General features: G+C 40.8%; 1 protein-coding gene and 1 pseudogene across 1 annotated transcript in view; both read left to right on the forward strand.

The window, feature by feature from the left end:
* Positions 1 to 17442, forward strand: part of PTPRD (protein tyrosine phosphatase receptor type D) — a 428560-nt gene that overhangs the window by 30140 nt on the left and 380978 nt on the right. The gene's annotated exons all lie outside the window — the stretch shown is intronic.
* Positions 948 to 2233, forward strand: LOC133771876 (T-complex protein 1 subunit eta-like; annotated as a pseudogene).

The following is a 17442-nucleotide window of genomic DNA, read 5'->3' on the forward strand; positions in this document are numbered from 1 at the left end:
TGGACTGAGTCTGGCAGTTCCTTGGATGAATCTGAGGCCTGAGCAATTCTGGTAGATGAGATAGCAGAAGTAAGGCAGCAGATGAGGTTGAAATGAATGCTTGGCTTGGAGTACACGCATATGGATATACTGCTGCCTGGCTGCTGCTAATCATGGTTAGCCATTTTATTATTATCGATATAGCTTTAAACAACTCTACTCATGGGAAGTACAGTGCACAAAAATAAATCCAAGGTGTAGTTACTCACATAGACACCTGGAGAATTGTGGCTACTATATTATCTGTCATGTATTTGGCCACTATTTTATCCAGTAAAATAAACGCATGATATATAATTGTGAAGGCATTTTCTATGCAGACATATGAAGGGAGGCTCACTTTATTTATGTAAGTATGAAACATTGTCCTATAATCTTGGTGTAATATGCATTTAATTACTAACATAGGAAGCAGAGATAGCTTGTGAATCCTATTTGATATTACTTCTTATTTAATAAAGGGAAAAGGAAGGGCTAGTTCAGAAATGGAAAAGGATGGTCCTTGAGAAAAAAAAAATGTGGCCAGCGCCGCGACTCAATGGGCTAATCCGCCTGTGGCACCCCGGGTTCTAGTCCTGGTCGGGGCGCTGGATTCTGTCCCGGTTGCCCGTCTTCCAGACCAGCTCTCTGCTGTGGCCTGGGAGTGCAGTGGAGGATGGCCCAAGTGCTTGGGCCCTGCACCCCACGGGAGACCAGGATAAGCACCTGGCTCCTGGCTTTGGATCAGCGCGGTGCGCCGGTCGCAGCATGCTGTCTGCTGCAGCCATTGGAGGGTGAACCAACGGCAAAAAGGAAGACCTTTCTCTCTCTCTCTCTCTCTCTCTCTCACTGTCCACTCTGCCTGTCAAAAAAAATTTTTTTTTTAAAAATGTGATTTCCAATTCAACACTGAATAAGCTTCCAAAAAGATGCCCTCAGCAGTTGTCCTGTATAAAGAGCCGACTGATGCTCTCAAGGCATTTCCCAACTCATGAGGAACATCAGTGCCTGCCAGGTGGCTGCCAATTCTGGGAGAACCACTCTGGGTCCTCATGGCATGGACAAGCTGCTTGTGGGTTTCCTGAGGCACAGCAACAATTTCTAATGACGTGGCCACAATTCTGATTCTCCTAGATACCATGCATCCTACAACAAAGACTTCAGAGTACAATGCCAAATGCCAAGATGCTGACAGTGGTGATGTCAACACCTCAATGATCCTACTGGCTGCAGCATTTCCTTCTTTCTTTTTAAAAAAGATTTATTTATTTGAAAAGCAGTGATATGGAGAGAAAGAGGGAGAGAGAGATGGGTAGAGAGGGATATCGTTCATCTGCTGGTTCATTCCCCAAATGACCACAATGGCCAGAGGTGGGCTGATCTGAAGCCAGGAGCCAGGAGCTTCTTCCAGGTCTCTCACATGGGTGCAGGGCCCCAAGTACTCGGGCCATCTTCCACTGCTTTTCCAAAGCGTATTAGCAGAGAGCTGGATCAGAAGTAGAGCAGCCGGGACTTGAACCAGTGCCCTTATGGGATACCAACAATGCAGGTAGAGGGTTAACCATCTACACCACTGCACTGGTCCCTACACAGTTTCTAAAGCAGGAGAAACTGTATATGGAGAAAGGTTTGTACTCCAAGATCATCATCTGAGCTTTGTCAGTTAATAAGATCAAAGAGGTTGCTGTGACTGGAGAAGCTAGGTAAAGTGGAGTGGAGGAGGCTGCAGCTGAAGTTTGCTGTGATAATTCTGATGCCCTGCCCTTTCCCAGTGGTAAGCCTTCTTTACTAAGATGGGGGTTGGTGCAGTGATGGTGCTCAATGATTTGTTGCAGATTGAAATGATTAGAATTGAGGTCAGGGTAGAGCCCTAGAGGAATCTCAGCTGGTAGATAGTATTGCATTTAAGAAGACTTCTGTTTGGCTGGGTGTGAAATGCAACCCAAAAAGTTTAATAATCTGATGGTTGACTTTTTTAAACATTGAACTTGAACCAAAATCAGAGAAAGATAATGCTGAAATTAGAGTCCAGAGGGTTGAGGAATATCAGGTGGTAGTTGATGCCAGTTGAAACATTCTCTGTGATGAGTTAGAGAGGATCCATCATTCTGCAGCCAAAGTCATTTTGTCCAAACTCCCCATGGCAGCTGTGCCCACTCATGACTTTGCCGGGAGCACATGTTCTCCACTTAGAGGAGAATCTAAGAGGATGTGATGGCCTGCAGAGACCCTATTGAGGCCAGCTTGAGTGTTCTGTCAGCAGATGTGCTGGGCAGCTGCCAGGTGTTTGCAAGATCCAGTTTGGATGTTGGAATTTCAGTTTCTTCACTGGCTGCCCGTAGCCAAGACTTGAGCGTCAAACTCCATGAGCAGTTAGTTAGGGAAATGAAGTGATCCCTACAGGTTGCCATTGTGATAATAAGGCAGGCCTGAAATCAAGAAAGATTCTCTGGTGGCTGATCATGTGGCCATTGATTGAGACAGAGCTCTCCGAGTACCTGTGGGATCACTCAAGGACTTTCCCAGGAAAATGGCAGCTGTTGATTGGGGGCATATGCCAAGGCCTTGGAGATTATCCCACACGAGCTATGTGACAGTGTTGGTGCAGTTGTTACAGACATCCTCAGTAAGATGCAGACTTAGCCTGCCCAGGGGGGCATGTGGTATGGGTGGATATTACTTACAACTTTGAGATCTTTGGGAACGGACATTCACACATGGCTGTAGTGCGCATCAGTGCTGTGACAGCAGCTTTGGATCATCTATCATATCCATAGACAAAACCATCAAGAACTCCTTCTCCACTGTGGATGTTCCTCCAGCAACAGACTGGGGCCAGGCCAATGTCATCACCTTCCATTGACAAACACCTCATATTTCATGTGACTGGCTACAGGATGTGCCCCGCTGTCCCTGGCTTGGCTACCTGGTGATACGAGGAAGGGATGGTAGCTGGACCACTCTATTCTCACTGGAGACCATTTAAATAAAAACTTAACTCTTAGAGCTAGCTTTGTAAAAATGCTTTTTAAAAAATTCAAAATTGAAACTGCTTGATACTTTAATTTTTGGCAAGTTTCTTACAAGGAATTTTCTGATTCTGTTGGTTTTAAAATTGTAAAATTCTGGGACTGGTATTGTGATGGTTAAGCTACTATCTGTGATGCCGGCATCCCATAAAAGCCCCCATTCAAGTACCAGCTGCTCCACTTCCAATCCAGCTCCCTGCTAATGGGATAGAAGATATCTCTCCTCTCTCTCTCTCTCTCTCTCTCTCTCCACTCCCCTTGTAACTCTGCCTTTCACATAAATAAGCCAATCTTCAAAAAATTTGAAATTCTTTTGTTTCAAAATAAGTTTAGATTATTATTATGCCTAGTAAGAATATATTTACTTGCAGAGAGAATACAAGTTCAGTAATTTTGTGATGGGGGAGATGTCACAGGCTGAGCCATTTTTCAGTTTCTCATTGAAAATCGGAGCAGTGTAACGAGAGGCATTGATGGGGAGGTACAGTGATGTACGTACTTTGCATGGATCTGATGAATTTTGTGTAGTTAAAGCTTGTGAATGATAGATGGGGAAAGGAAAAAAGATTTTGAACCTCTGAACACACGTTTCTTCATACTCTGTAAATTGCATTATCATTGTGATAGGCTCCTGGGGTACTTTATATGTCTGAAACTCCCATATTCTGTTTGTATGATGCCTTACAATGTACACGCTACTCTCATACACAATACCTCACTTAGCCTTTACTATACCCGCCATGAGGGAGATGTTGTGCCCATTTTAGAAATCATGAGACTCTGAATGATGAGCTGGAACTCAGACTCAGAGTTTTTGATTCCAAAAGCAGATTTTTTAAAAATTCCTTGAAGGCAGTGATATGCAGTCCTTGCTCCCTTCTTCCTTTATCTTCTTCTTTCTCCTTCCATGTATTTTTTTTCCTTCCTTCCACTAGTCACTCATTCAGAAATAGTTACTGAGACCCTTATTCTGAAAGACAACCAGTTTTGCTGGAATTCAGGGATTGTGAAGGGGGATGCAGAGGAAAGGGCAGGTAGGGGCTGGGTGAGCCAGCCCTGCGGGGCATAATAGGCCTTGGTGCAGGAGCATTGATTTGAGCTGTTCTGTTCGGGGAATGTAGTGTACCTCAAGGAGGTCACAGTTGATCAAATGATATTGGGTGATGGCACTCACTGTGGAATTGGGATGCAAAGAGTGGATCCTAGAAATAACAAGAAAGAATAATCAAAGTATTTCTGTAGGTATAAACGGTGAGAGAAAAGGATGGATCAAATATGATTCCCAGGCTGCTTTTATGAGCACCTGGCTGGATGTTTGTAGTATTTATTGAGATAGGAAACAATTGTGGGAGGGTGGTTATCATCTGTGTGGAATGGAAAGACTTGACTTTCCTTTGGGACAGTCTGAATTTGAGCTGACTCTTAAATACTGGAAATGCCAGATAAGCTGGATGTGTGGAGCCAGACCTCATATATGGGCTGGAGATAATCTCATGAGAGTTACTGGCATATAAGAGACAACAGAACCATGGGAAATAGAAGTCACTATAAACAAAAGTTTATGATTCAAGATCAACCCTTGGGCATCCCCAATTTATGGAGGATGAGCATAGAAGTCCAGGAGTGGAGGGAGAAAGAAAAGCTGTGGAGTAGGACGAAAGTCCAGGGAAGGTTGTATACAAGAGACCAAATGCTTACATGTTTTTAGGGAGAGATACTCTCATGTGCTGTTGTGGGGCTTGAAAAGTGTCTGTTGGATTTGCTAATACTGAGGACATTGATGACCTTGGTGAGACTGAGCTCTTCAAGGGGTAGAAATCAAGGAATGGGATGGAATAAGTATTAATGCACCAGTAGAACTAATAGAATTCCTTAAGCTAGGAGTCTGCATTTCATTTGTCCTCAGCATACACAACTCGAAGCAGAATCTTTTTGATGTAATAGCCTAAGTTCCCATTTAACTGTAAAGAAAATCTAAAACTTCTAGGCCTTTAAACTTTATCACCTTTCTTCCCTTGTCTGCTAATCTCTTCAAAGGGTAGTCTGTGCTTTGTCATCTTGCATTTCGATCTGAGGAGTTCTACATAGTTTTTCAAATCACAGTTGGTCTAACCCCAAACACATGATCTGGTCTCATATAACTTCTCATGCAGGTTTGATTAAACTCATGTGCCTTGAATCACTTTCTACAAATAATTGAAGATTATAAATAATAAAAGGTCTCCAATCAGTTGACTCCAAGTGTTGAACACTTGAAATATCCTTTCATTCTTGTTTGTAGGCTGAGTTAAATTGCATCTCCAATGGTGTGCCTTCTCTTGAAGACCAGAAAGAACCTCTTGTGTGCCTGTTGCTACATATTTCTATAATCAAAATTGCAACCATCCTTGCTGGTTTTTTTTTGTTGTTGTTGCTTTTTTTTTATATCTCTGTCTCTCCGAAGCTGGAACTTCCCAAAGTGGGTTTGTTGTTTATTTATTCTCAAGACCTAATGTATTAGTAACTGTTAAATGTTTATTGAATGAATAAATGAACCTCAGGCTGTTTATGCAAGTGAGAAACAAAAGGTAGGGAGAAATAAAAACACCAAAAAGCCAGAGGATATGGCACAACTAGGATATGCGGTACTTTATTAAAAATAAAGGCCTACATTCTTCACGCAGAGCCTGTTTTCTTTGACTTTATCCACAACTCTTAACTGCTTATTTATCTAGCGTCGACATTGTCCTATGTAAACTCAGACAAATTCCTGACTCATTTAGAGATCCACTAAAAAAATAAATGACTGACTGACAAGGAAATAAAAAGCTGTAAAAAATTAGATAAGAATAAAAGCTACAAAAAAATAGGAGAATTAACTAAAGCTATGCAAAATAACTGAGAGAACGCACATTCTTTTTAAATTGGCCCACCACGCCTTTCCGCAAGATCTAAAGCCAAGTATGTAAATGAATTTACTAAGTCAAAGTAGAAATAAATTCTGACTTATCAGGAGATGATTTGACCATGTTTTGTTTTTCTTCCAAAAGGCAAGAAAGCATTTAATGCATTGAGAAGAATCCATTAATTAAGGTCAAAATAAAATATGGAGTTTACTGAAAAGATACTCACTCCTATGTGGAATACCTTATTGTAGTGATGACAATAATTGAGACTGAATTTTGGTAAACAAAGCATTCAGGTAGAATAAAATAATTTTATGCTGGGAATGCATAGTGTGAGTGGTAGGCATTCATGGGTGAGAAAGGAAGAACAGCATGTGGCAAACAGTAGGAAACCTTGGAGATTTCCTACAGATCTATTTATTTCTGTCATTATGATAATTAAGTAGAAATATTTTTACTTTTCCATGTTCTGACACTTTTTATCCCCAAAACAACTGAAGATTTTCATTCCTCCCCCCCATTATGGCATAAAGTAAAAACTTTATTTTCATTAAAAATTCCCAGACTTGGGCTGGCGCCATGGCTCACTTGGTTAGTCCTCCACCTGCGGTGCAGGCATCCCATATGGGCGCCAGGTTCTAGTCTGGGTGCTCCTCTTCCAGTCCAGCTCTCTGCTGTGGCCTGAGAAGGCAGTGGAGGATGGCCCAAGTGCTTGAGCACCTGTACCCGCTTGGGAGACCAGGAAGAAGCACCTGGCTCCTGGCTTCAGATTGGCGCAGCGCCGGCCGTGGTGGCCATTTGGGGGGTGAACCAATGGAAGGAAGACCTTTCTCTCTGTCTCTCTCTCTCACTGTCTATAACTCTACTTGTCAAATAAAAAAAAAAAAAAAGAAAAAAGAAAAAAAATTATTTCCAAACTTGTACATTTCGACTTTAAACCATACATTGTTGATGAACAAAAGGCAATGATATTTATGAGACAGATATATCTCAAACACTTGCTAAACATAATTAGTGTTTAGTAATTCAAACACTGGCTAGATTGTTTGAAAGTGATAGGTCGGAGTTAATGCAATTTCAGATTTAATTGTATTACTTGGTGTTTGCTCATAGTTTCATCATGCTAAAAGCAGGGTTTTTTTCTTAGCTAATCCATGTGAAAAGATTTTTTTTCTTCTTTGCTGTGTAATTCTAAATTCAATTGCTTATCTGTTTTTGCAGATTAATGAAAACACTATGACTGAAGTTCTTTAATACAATGTATTATTTTTCTCCTTAGAAATAATGAAAACACATTATAATGCATCTTTGCTATTAGCAGGTGACCTGTAGTGTGCTGTGGAACCATGTAATTGAGTAACACTTTTTGAAGAGGGAGATACTCAATAGTGAGAATGAATTTAAGTACATCATGGCAATAAAGCTGTTGTTTGACAATTCAAAAGTTTGGAAATAGAAATACTACCTTTGATTCCTCATGGCTGATTATTTTTCTTCTCTAAGTGAAATTTGAGGGTTTGCTACAATACAGTAAGTAATAACATAGGTGTATTTTTATTGATGGCAGCACAGTTTCCTAAATGAGAGTAATGCTGTAGTAGGAAGATAAAATTATACAGTTTTCCTTAATATATACACCAGCAAAATGTCTTATTGAGTGATTGGAAAAAGGTGAAGGAAATTTGGAAAACATAAACTATTTGAACTGTACATGAGATAACCAGGTAATTACTGGTAATTTTATTGATGTTCAGAAATTACTTGTCTGTTATTGCATGAGACATATTTTAAGAATGCAGTCATCATAAATGTTGGAATTCGTTTCCCAGCATCTCTGACATTTGAATACAGTGCACTATTTTTTTTTTTAATTTTTGACAGGCAGAGTGGACAGTGAGAGAGAGACAGAGAGAAAGGTCTTCCTTTTGCCGTTGGTTCACCCTCCAATGGCCACCGCAGTAGGCGCGCTGCGGCCGGCGCACTGCACTGTTCCGATGGCAGGAGCCAGGTGCTTCTCCTGGTCTCCCATGGGGTGCAGGGCCCAAGCACTTGGGCCATCCTCCACTGCACTCCCTGGCCACAGCAGAGAGTTGGCCTGGAAGAGGGGCAACCGGGACAGGATCGGTGCCCCGACCGGGACTAGAACCCGGTGTGCCGGCGCCGCAAGGCGGAGGATTAGCCTGTTGAGCCACGGCGCCGGCCGAATACAGTGCACTATTAAAGACCTTAAAAACACAAAGGACTTGATTGATAGACTTTTTAAAATGGTTAGATCAGTCAGGATCTATGAAATGATCACTTTCCAATTTTATCCTCATCAAAGCAGGGAACTCTTGTTGTGCTGTCTGGAGAGTTCAATGCAAAGTGTGCTACCTGATCATGCAAAATATGACCACAGAGTGTGAATATTTTGTTCCCATTACATTAGCCTTTGCTTTCAATAAGGATTACAGTGAACTGATGGGATGGATAACATTTCAGAAAATTAATTTCTTACAACTCAGTTATCTAGTACATTAAAGATTGACAACAGAATGTGAACTTGTAGTCATGAAATTCATTGACTTAATCAAGTACTCTCTCAATCAGAAATACTTTGTTTTAATTTCAGCAAGTTTTCATGACCTTGTTTCAAATTTGTATAGTAGAATTAGTTTACACTCCTTTTTCCTTTGTTAAGTAAATGTATACATCTGTCTAAATATGTTCATTGTAGTTGGATTTAATTCTGGTTTTTAAGGTAATTGAGGGAAAATGTCCTCAAATGCTTATTGTGAAAAATATTCATTAATTGAGAAGAACTCTGATCACCTTTTCAGATTATTCAAGAATTAATTTTTTTTATTTGTAATTATATGCAGGATGTTGATAGTTTCTTTGTATGTTTCATCTTTCTGTCAGGGATATGTTGAGAGGCTCTGCAAAAAACAGAAATTTGATTTAATAATGTGCAAGAGCAACTGTTTAGCATCTGTCCTCAAGGCAAAGAGTTGAACTGATAGGCTTCATAAAGAAAATGAAGAATCATTATACAGTTCATCTGAATTTCATTACTTGTTAGAAATTCACTCAAAGGATCATAAATTCTGTATTTTTTCATTATTCAAGAAGTATAAAAAGGTTTTGTATTTTGAAATAGCAAAAATTCTGAGATGGTGTAAGAAATTCATTCTTTAATAAAAAAAGAATTCACACCTTCAAATGGATGCCACTTCTTCATGAAGGAGTAGCCTAATGGTAAGAGTTGCTTCTAATGTCATAACATCAGGTGTTAGTTCTGAGATGATGCTTATCAAAGTTAGAGTGATTTTGTCGATGTTTCCAATCTGGGATCTCCTTGCAAAGGATCACTGGTAAAATAAAGAGAGCATTCCAATTAAATATCAGTTCTTTATCAAAGCCAAATTTTAGTCAATTTAGCCACTTCTTAACTCTTAAACTATGAATATATAACTTTCACCATGTCATGTAAAAAAGAAAATAATGATGTCATGAAGCCCTATACAACAAATATTAAGATGGTTTGGTGACCCTCAAATGGACTACAAGGCTTGGTAGCTTTGAAGAATAAGTTATGTGATAATTATTCTCTTGCTCCTACCTGTATCATCACAGACAAGTGAAATACAGCTCATGTAACTCATCTGATTCTTAATTTACATCTAAGATCCGTGAACCTAATATTCTGCATCTTGGTAATTATCTTTGCTGTGTGGTGACAGCCTACCCCTAAATCTCAATGACTTGGCAATCACAGATTCATTGACTTGTGGCAACTGTGGGTCAGCTGCTGTGCATCCGTCTTTGTATTTTTGGACTCAAACTAAAGGAGCAGCCTTTATATGATGCATGCCATTCTTATGGTAACAAGTAAGAGAAAGAGACTGGTCCAAACAACTCAATAACATTTAAAAGTTCTGCTCAGGCCCAGCCTGTATCAGGTCTGCTAAATTCCATTGGCTAAAGCAGTCGCATGGACAAGGTTATGACAGACAGATAGGCTTTGCCCATGGGGAGGCAGCATGAATCACATGGCAGTGAGCAGCAGGGCATGCTCTTCTTATTTGGAAAAGATTTACACAGATAGACACTGAATTTGATGGCAGCCCTTTTCAAGGGCTCTACCTATAATAACTGTGAATTGCAATTTCTTCTTTTTCCAACTTGAGCCTTCTGATGCCTTCTTTAGTTTGTTTTCAGGGGTTTTCTAATTTACTATGTTTCATGACTTTGAAGAAGGTTGTTGTGGTTATTGAGCAATGGGAAGGTATTTATTGGGTATATTAGGAACAGTAAATATCCATGAAAACAAAGGGTGGGGCTGGTATGCACTATTCCAGACCAAAGAGTGTGGCACCAAGCTATCTGGTTGCCTGCAAGAAGGCCAGTTCTTTATGTCTCCTGAATATTTCTGGGTGCTCCCCCTAGCAGAAGTTTCTAAGGAGTTTCCACCCGAGGCCACGGTGTAGAGTCCTCTCAGTATATAGTTGAACCTAAACTGCAGATTTCCTTTTGTGGTTTTCTAGGAACCTGAGTGGAGCATGATAAAGTACAAACATAGGTAAAGTTCATACAGCAGAAAATGAATGTGGGGTATGGTGATACAGCTGTTAGTCAATAAATGCACACCATCTGTACAGTAGTGTCACAGATCTTATGAGATGCACTTACTGTATTGAAGCGGATGCCAGGATCCTTTCTCAAGAACTTAAACTGCTCCCACAGCTACTATTTCTCCCTCAGTACCTCCTCCTTATCCCCTCTATCCTTGATTTATGACTCTTACCTCTTAGCGTTTCCAAAAAGGAGCACCTTCTTAGGAGCTACAGCAATTACTCAAATAGATTAAAGGAGGAAAGCAGGAAAGCACTCAGCACAACTAGTACACTGTAGGTGTTCAGTATATAGTGCCTATTAAATGTGCTGTTACTATAATTTTTATATCTAATTGATAAGCATTGAGACACATTTCTTCTGTGTAGGTTTAATTTAAAACGTTTTGCCTTAATTGGAACACTGTGTAAAGACTTACGTTTGTGTACAATTTTAGATAATAAAATTCCGCAGATTTATGCTGAGTGCTTCCTGTGGACATGTGATAATTTACTCGCAGCAGAAACTATCGAGGAATATGAGCCCTATTTTCCATGACCTCAGAAGCTTACAGCCACCCATGGTCATTTATAATTAATTGAATATTTCATGCACTTTATGATAATGGATGGAAAATTAAGTGATATGTTCTTTAAATGATAATTCATTTTATCAAAAGCTCTGGTGGAAAGTCTGGATGAATTGTTTCAGTTGTTTGTTCTTCCTGCCTATAATACTGTTAATAAAATTGTGTATGTGCCCCCCTCCAACCCAAATACACACATGGTAACCTTTCAGAAATCACAAAACAACAAATTTGCAATCTGAAAACCCCACCAAGTAAAGAATGCCTCAGTTCATGTTCAGAGTGCCCCATGGTCCATCTCATTTCACTGCAGATTTCTCTCCTTCTTAAGCTGCTGATGAAAGAAATTTAAGTCTTTTCCCCTTTTCTTTGCCCTGAGTAGAGTTAGTCGTCAGAAATAAGACATCCTTTTTTTTTTTTTTTTGACAGGCAGAGTGGACAGTGAGAGAGAGACAGAGAGAAAGGTCTTCCTTTTTGCCGTTGGTTCACCCTCCAATGGCCGCAGCGGACAGCACGCTGCGACCGGCGCACTGCGCTGATCTGAAGCCAGGAGCCAGGTGCTTATCCTGGTCTCCCATGGGGTGCAGGGCCCAACCTCTTGGGCCATCCTCCACTGCACTCCCTGGCCACAGCAGAGAGCTGGCCTGGAAGAGGGGCAACCGGGACAGAATCCGGTGCCCCGACCGGGACTAGAACCCGGTGTGCCGGCGCCGCAAGGCGGAGGATTAGCCTAGTGAGCCGTGGCGCCAGCCCATCCTTTTATTTTCAACTATTTAATTTTGACTGTAGTTCCATGGTTGCAATTTTCTTGAGAATTCTGGTTTTTTTTCAGAAGGCCAAAGAAATATTAGAAAATAGTCAATCTACTAGGCCAGAAAATGTTGCTGTTCTCATGCTTCCAGGAGTATTTTATAGCCAGTTTGATAAGAAAAAGGAAACAAAGCACAATGAATAAATAGTTCTTGGAAAGTCCAAGGGAGAATTTCTTTATCATGCTTAGCTCTGGTGGTGGTAGTGATATTTGAAACAATAGTTTTTCACATTTCTTAGAATCTTCTGCAGCATAAGCAGTTTGTCTGGATTCACAGAATCATTGCTTGGGATAAAGTAAAACCTTCTTACCTGAGCCTCTAAGACCCTTGGTGCACTAGCTCTTGCATCATGTCTGCCTTCCTTCATCTTACAGCGCATGCTTATTTGCTCACTACCTTTTAGTTTCTTGATACTTTCATTCATGGCCTTCCCTGCTCTTGGAATCCATTCATTCATTCTCATTCTCTCCCTCAAAAATATTTATTTTTATTTGAAATGCAGCCACACACACACACACACACAAACAGAAAGACAGACATGGACAGAGTGGGAGAGCCACTGGTTAATTCCCCAAATGCCTACAACATCTGGAACTGGGCCAGGCTGAAGCCAGGAGCCAGGAACTTAACCTGGGGCTTCCATGCAGGTGGCAGGAACCCAAGTACTTGAGCCATCACTGCTGCCTCTCAACAGAAAGACAGAATGGGAAATGGAGCTGTGACTTCATTCCAGGCACGCTGATATGTGATGCGGGCATTCCAAACTGCAACTTAACCATTGTACTGAATGTCCGCCCCAGAATTCTATCTCTTTTTTTAAGATTTATTTATTTATTTGAAAGGTAGAATTACAGAGAGGCAGAGCCAGAGAGAGAAATAGATCTTCCATCCACTGGTTCACTCCCCAGATGGCTGCAATGGCCAGAGTTGTGCCGATCCTAAGGCAGGAGCCAGGAGCTTCTTCCTGTTCTCCCACGTGGGTGCAGCAGCCCAAAGACTTGAGCCATCTTCCACTGCTTTCCCAGGCCATAGCAAGAGCTAGATTGGAAATGGAGCAGCCAGGACTCAAACAGCACCCATATGGGATGCCAGCACTGCAGGTGGTGGCTTTATCCGCAACACCACAGTGCTGACCCCAGAATTCTTTTTAACAGAAGTCATACTTAATCACCTGCCACCTCTTCTGCAGTGCCTTCCTTGACCATTCTAAATAGATCTCTGCCGTCTTCTACCTCATCATGTTGATTTTATTCATAACATTTTACATTTTGGCTACTTGATTATAACTTGTCTCAGGAATTGAAGGGATTATGTCTCCTTTGTTTCAGGCATCTAGAATTTCAGGTCGTGGTTGGCACAAGTAGGTGCTCAGTCAATAGTTGTTAATTATGTGAATGAATTAAAGTGATGGAGCTGAATTTCATTTTAGACATTTTACTCCCTCATTTGTAAGATGAGGGAAAAGTGCCATCTGACAGAAAATCTGTTTCAAAGCTGAAACTGTAGCACTCAGATCTCTTTGTTTTCTATCCAATGTCCTCTTCCCTCTGCTGTTAGGATGCCACCCTGAAAAACTTAACGTGAGACTGGATTTTGGTCCGCAGCTCAGCCTCTGAAAATGTCTCTCTTTTGATCTGCTTCTTGGAGTGCCTCTTGCATTAGACTTTTACTATCTTACACCAGCTGCTATGCTGGAATTTTTAAGGATCAAATAGAAGACTCACATAGAGTAAGGAACCCACAACATTTGTTTTGGTCAAGATTTTTGTTGGGAGCAGGTGATTGAATTAAAAGGCAAGGTAATGTGGGAATAGAGGGACAGTAAATGAGTGTGCATGCATCCCTCCCACATTTATGTAGTCATTGCCAACTTAAGAAAAGTGGATATTTGAAAACAACAAAACCAAAATAACCTCATTTGAAGACTCTCTTTTAAAATATGATTTGGGGGCAGTCATTGAGTGCAGTGATTAAATTGCCACTTGGGATGCCCACATTCCACATCTCAGTGGGTAGGTGTAATTCTCCAATCTGCTCCTCATTCCCGCTTCCTGTTGGTATGCATTCTGGGATGCAGCAGGTGCTGGCTTGAGTGGTTGGATCCTTGCCACCCAAGTGGGAGACCTGTATTGAGTTCCCACCTCCTGACTTCAGATTGGCCCAGCTCCCGCTGTTGTAGGCATTTGGGGTGTGGACCAGTAAATAACACCTCTCTCTCTCTCTCTTTCTCTTTCTAATTAATCAATCTGATTTATCAGAGATCAGTTTATTAGTTATCAAATTCCTTCCTTTTATTTTTATGATGCTATTAGATTCAACTATAGTAGTTTGATTTGTGGATGAAGATGTAGAATAAAAAATATATCACTTATGAAAAGTTAAATAATCACTTATGCATCAATCCTACCAATGAGACTGACTGTGAAATAGAAATTGGTATGCTATGAGGCATATATGCACATAAACAGACTGACAGGCATTGTTGGTTATTTAACTGGTGGACCCTTCCTTCTTTGCTTGTTAATAACATGACCCAGATTTTACTTACCCTCATTTTAATTGATTTTGTGTCCCAGAACAGATTAGGTTCTAAGTTGTGAAATTTTCTGGTCCAAAAAAATGGGACGGTCTTGCTTTCCTTGAGGTGATGCACTTTTATAGGCATGTGGCTCAGTGCTGGTAAAAACGGAGAGAAAATCTGCTGCGGAACCTTTTGAAAGGGCGTGTTCACTCACAAGAAAGGGCCGAGACAGGGATGTTCTCTATTCTGTTTCTGAATGATTCCGCTGTTTGTGGTGTTTGGAACTGCTGCTGGCAACGGGGGGCCACGAGAGGAAGCAGTCTAAGAGAAGAAGGCAGCACAATGAGGCAGGCAGAGCGGGACAGATGGATGGGAGGAGTCGTGGCGCTCCATGCTGTCACTGAGTCAGTAAATAAACCGCCCTGCCTTGGGTGTTATGTGGCAGAATAATGCCCTTCTGACTTAAACTTCTTTTACTGGGGGATTCTGCTCTCTGAAACCTCAGATACTTTAACAGATAGAAGTTTGTTGGGGCTACTACTTTAGATACAGCAGAGTTCATAGTCCCACACTACTACACTGCACAGCGAGAAAGAGAGCAATGAAAATGCCAAATATTTTAAGATTAAACAGCTATGAAGGCTAAATATAGAGCATATTAGATCCAAGCAGACTGCCAACATCAATGAATAGTAGATATTTATTAAACGCAGCTCAAAAAGACATCAAGATTTGAGTCTGTGAACTTTACTTCGTCTTCTGAATTTCTTGAAACTGCCCAAGCAAGAGCAGCTTTCCTTGGCACAGATAGAAAACAAGTGTTTTTAATCCTGAAGGAAATGTGTTGTTCTTTGTCATTTTTATCTTTTGCTAGTGGGCATGTTAAGATCTTACCTAAAATATATATTTTTCTTGTAAATTCAACTTTTCTATGAAAATACCAAGTCCCTGAACATTTAGATTGCGGTGCAACTGACTACAAATCAGATTTTCCATCGGCCGTTCACTCTGGAAGCTGGTGCCATCTGAACGTTATCAGTATGAATTGGCTCCGGCTTAGAGGCTTCTCTGAATTGGGTATTTCTCTAGGTTTTGCTTCCTTTTGCTGAAGAAGAAAAGAAAACACAACTTTTTCTCTCTCTCCTGGCTATTTTCCATTCAGGTTGCTCATTTTCTTTCTTGAGTCAAAATAGCCAATTTATGTCTTTTTCAGGAAAGTATTTATTTAACTCAGAGTTGAAAAGTTATTAGTTGCATCATAAGTGTATCTTCTTATTTTCAGTACATTCTGTCACCATCTTGTCACCTCATCCTTTCACATGTAGGAAAGGCATCCAGAAATGTAGCTGATGACTTAAAATAGAACTTATATATGCAAGCACTAGAATAGTAGTGACACAGACTTTTCCTTAGAATAATATACTGACAGGTGTGCCTAGAAAGGTGTGATCCCAAGTGCTTTTGGAGAATAAAAGTTACCTAACTTTTATTAACACATCTGCATCCTTGCGACCTTTCTTCCTATCTGCAGTATGCCCAGAGCTGTGTTCTATACTGGTGTTCAGAAAAATTCTGGGTACTATGAACAGGTCAATGGGGAAAAAGGTCACCCCACAAAAATATGCTGAAGAAACACAGGCTGTTTTGCTGTGTGTGGTAGTGCCACATTGCCTTGATTTGCGTTCCCTCAGGCACTTCTCAGAGCAAGGGGCATGTGATTGTGCGAGAAGCAGTTTCCTAACTGCACCCTGTAGAAACAGCTCACTTAACTCCATGAACATACTACATATCCTCATGACCACAGGAAGTGTCTCTGATTTCTGTCTTACCATTTATGTCAGTTGTGACAGTTGATCAATGTTGCTCTTCACAGAGTATGAGCTGCTTGGGGGAAGCTTAACCACTTTTACTTCCTCAGCATTGGTCTGTGAAGGGTTAAGAATTCAAAGGAATTAAATGGCAGAGCAACTGCTCACCATTTAAGTACCTGAAAGACTTTATGGGCATGGATACAGTTTTTTCCTGTGTTCTCACTGATATCCTATTCTGTTTTCATTGAAGAAAGTCAACCTAGAGAAAAGGATACATTTATTTGAGATATTTGCTAAGCTGAGGAAAGTGAATGCTACTGAGAGGAAGAAAATGGGTTTGTGTGGGAGGTTTCTTTCTATGTCCACGAAAGACAAGAAGGTAGAGGTCCCACTATTCAACTGGGTCGAGTTTCGGGAAATATGTATGTGGACAGGACTTGAAGAGAGAGAAATCTTTCATATATTGATTCATTTCCCAAATGCCCACATCAGCTGGGAGGCTGAAACCAGAAGGCAGGAATTTAATTCATGTCTCTCACATGGGCAACAGAAACCCCATCACCTGAGCATCACTGCCTCATCCCAGGGTCTACACCAGCAAGGAGTTGGAGTCAGGGTGGAGGCAGGCATGGAACCTAAGCCCTTCAATATGGGACACAGGTGTCACAACCTGCATTTTATGTGCTAAGGCAACATCCCCACCTCACCAAGAATAATTATATTCATGAATTTGGATATTTTTTCCAAAACTTGAAAACTACTATTTTGTGGCTGCCCAGAGGCCAGTATGCTACATATCTACATAGCACTCTACAATTAAAACCCTATTTTACTATCTTCTATTTACTTGGTCCTCACTGTAGCTTTTTGAGATATATTCCTGGAAATCAGAGTTTTTTACTACAGGAGGCCTTCTATGGTAGAGGTTGCTAATACTCATGAATATATTCTTCTTCTTGTATGCAGGCCATTAAACCAAGTTCCCAGCTTATCCCTAGCACTTAGATCTGACTATGTTAAGGAATATGATTGGAAATGATGTGAAAGTGAGTTGTGGCACCTCAAAGTTAAGGTGCATTCCAGAATGCAGGTGATTTATACGTGTTCCCTCTGTCTCCTCTGGGCTGTAGGCAGAGGATACAGTGGAAGATTCTGAGGAGTAGAGGATGATGGAAACATTCAGTGGA

Source organism: Lepus europaeus, chromosome 12, assembly GCF_033115175.1.
Source record: "Lepus europaeus isolate LE1 chromosome 12, mLepTim1.pri, whole genome shotgun sequence".
Lineage (NCBI taxonomy): Eukaryota > Metazoa > Chordata > Mammalia > Lagomorpha > Leporidae > Lepus > Lepus europaeus.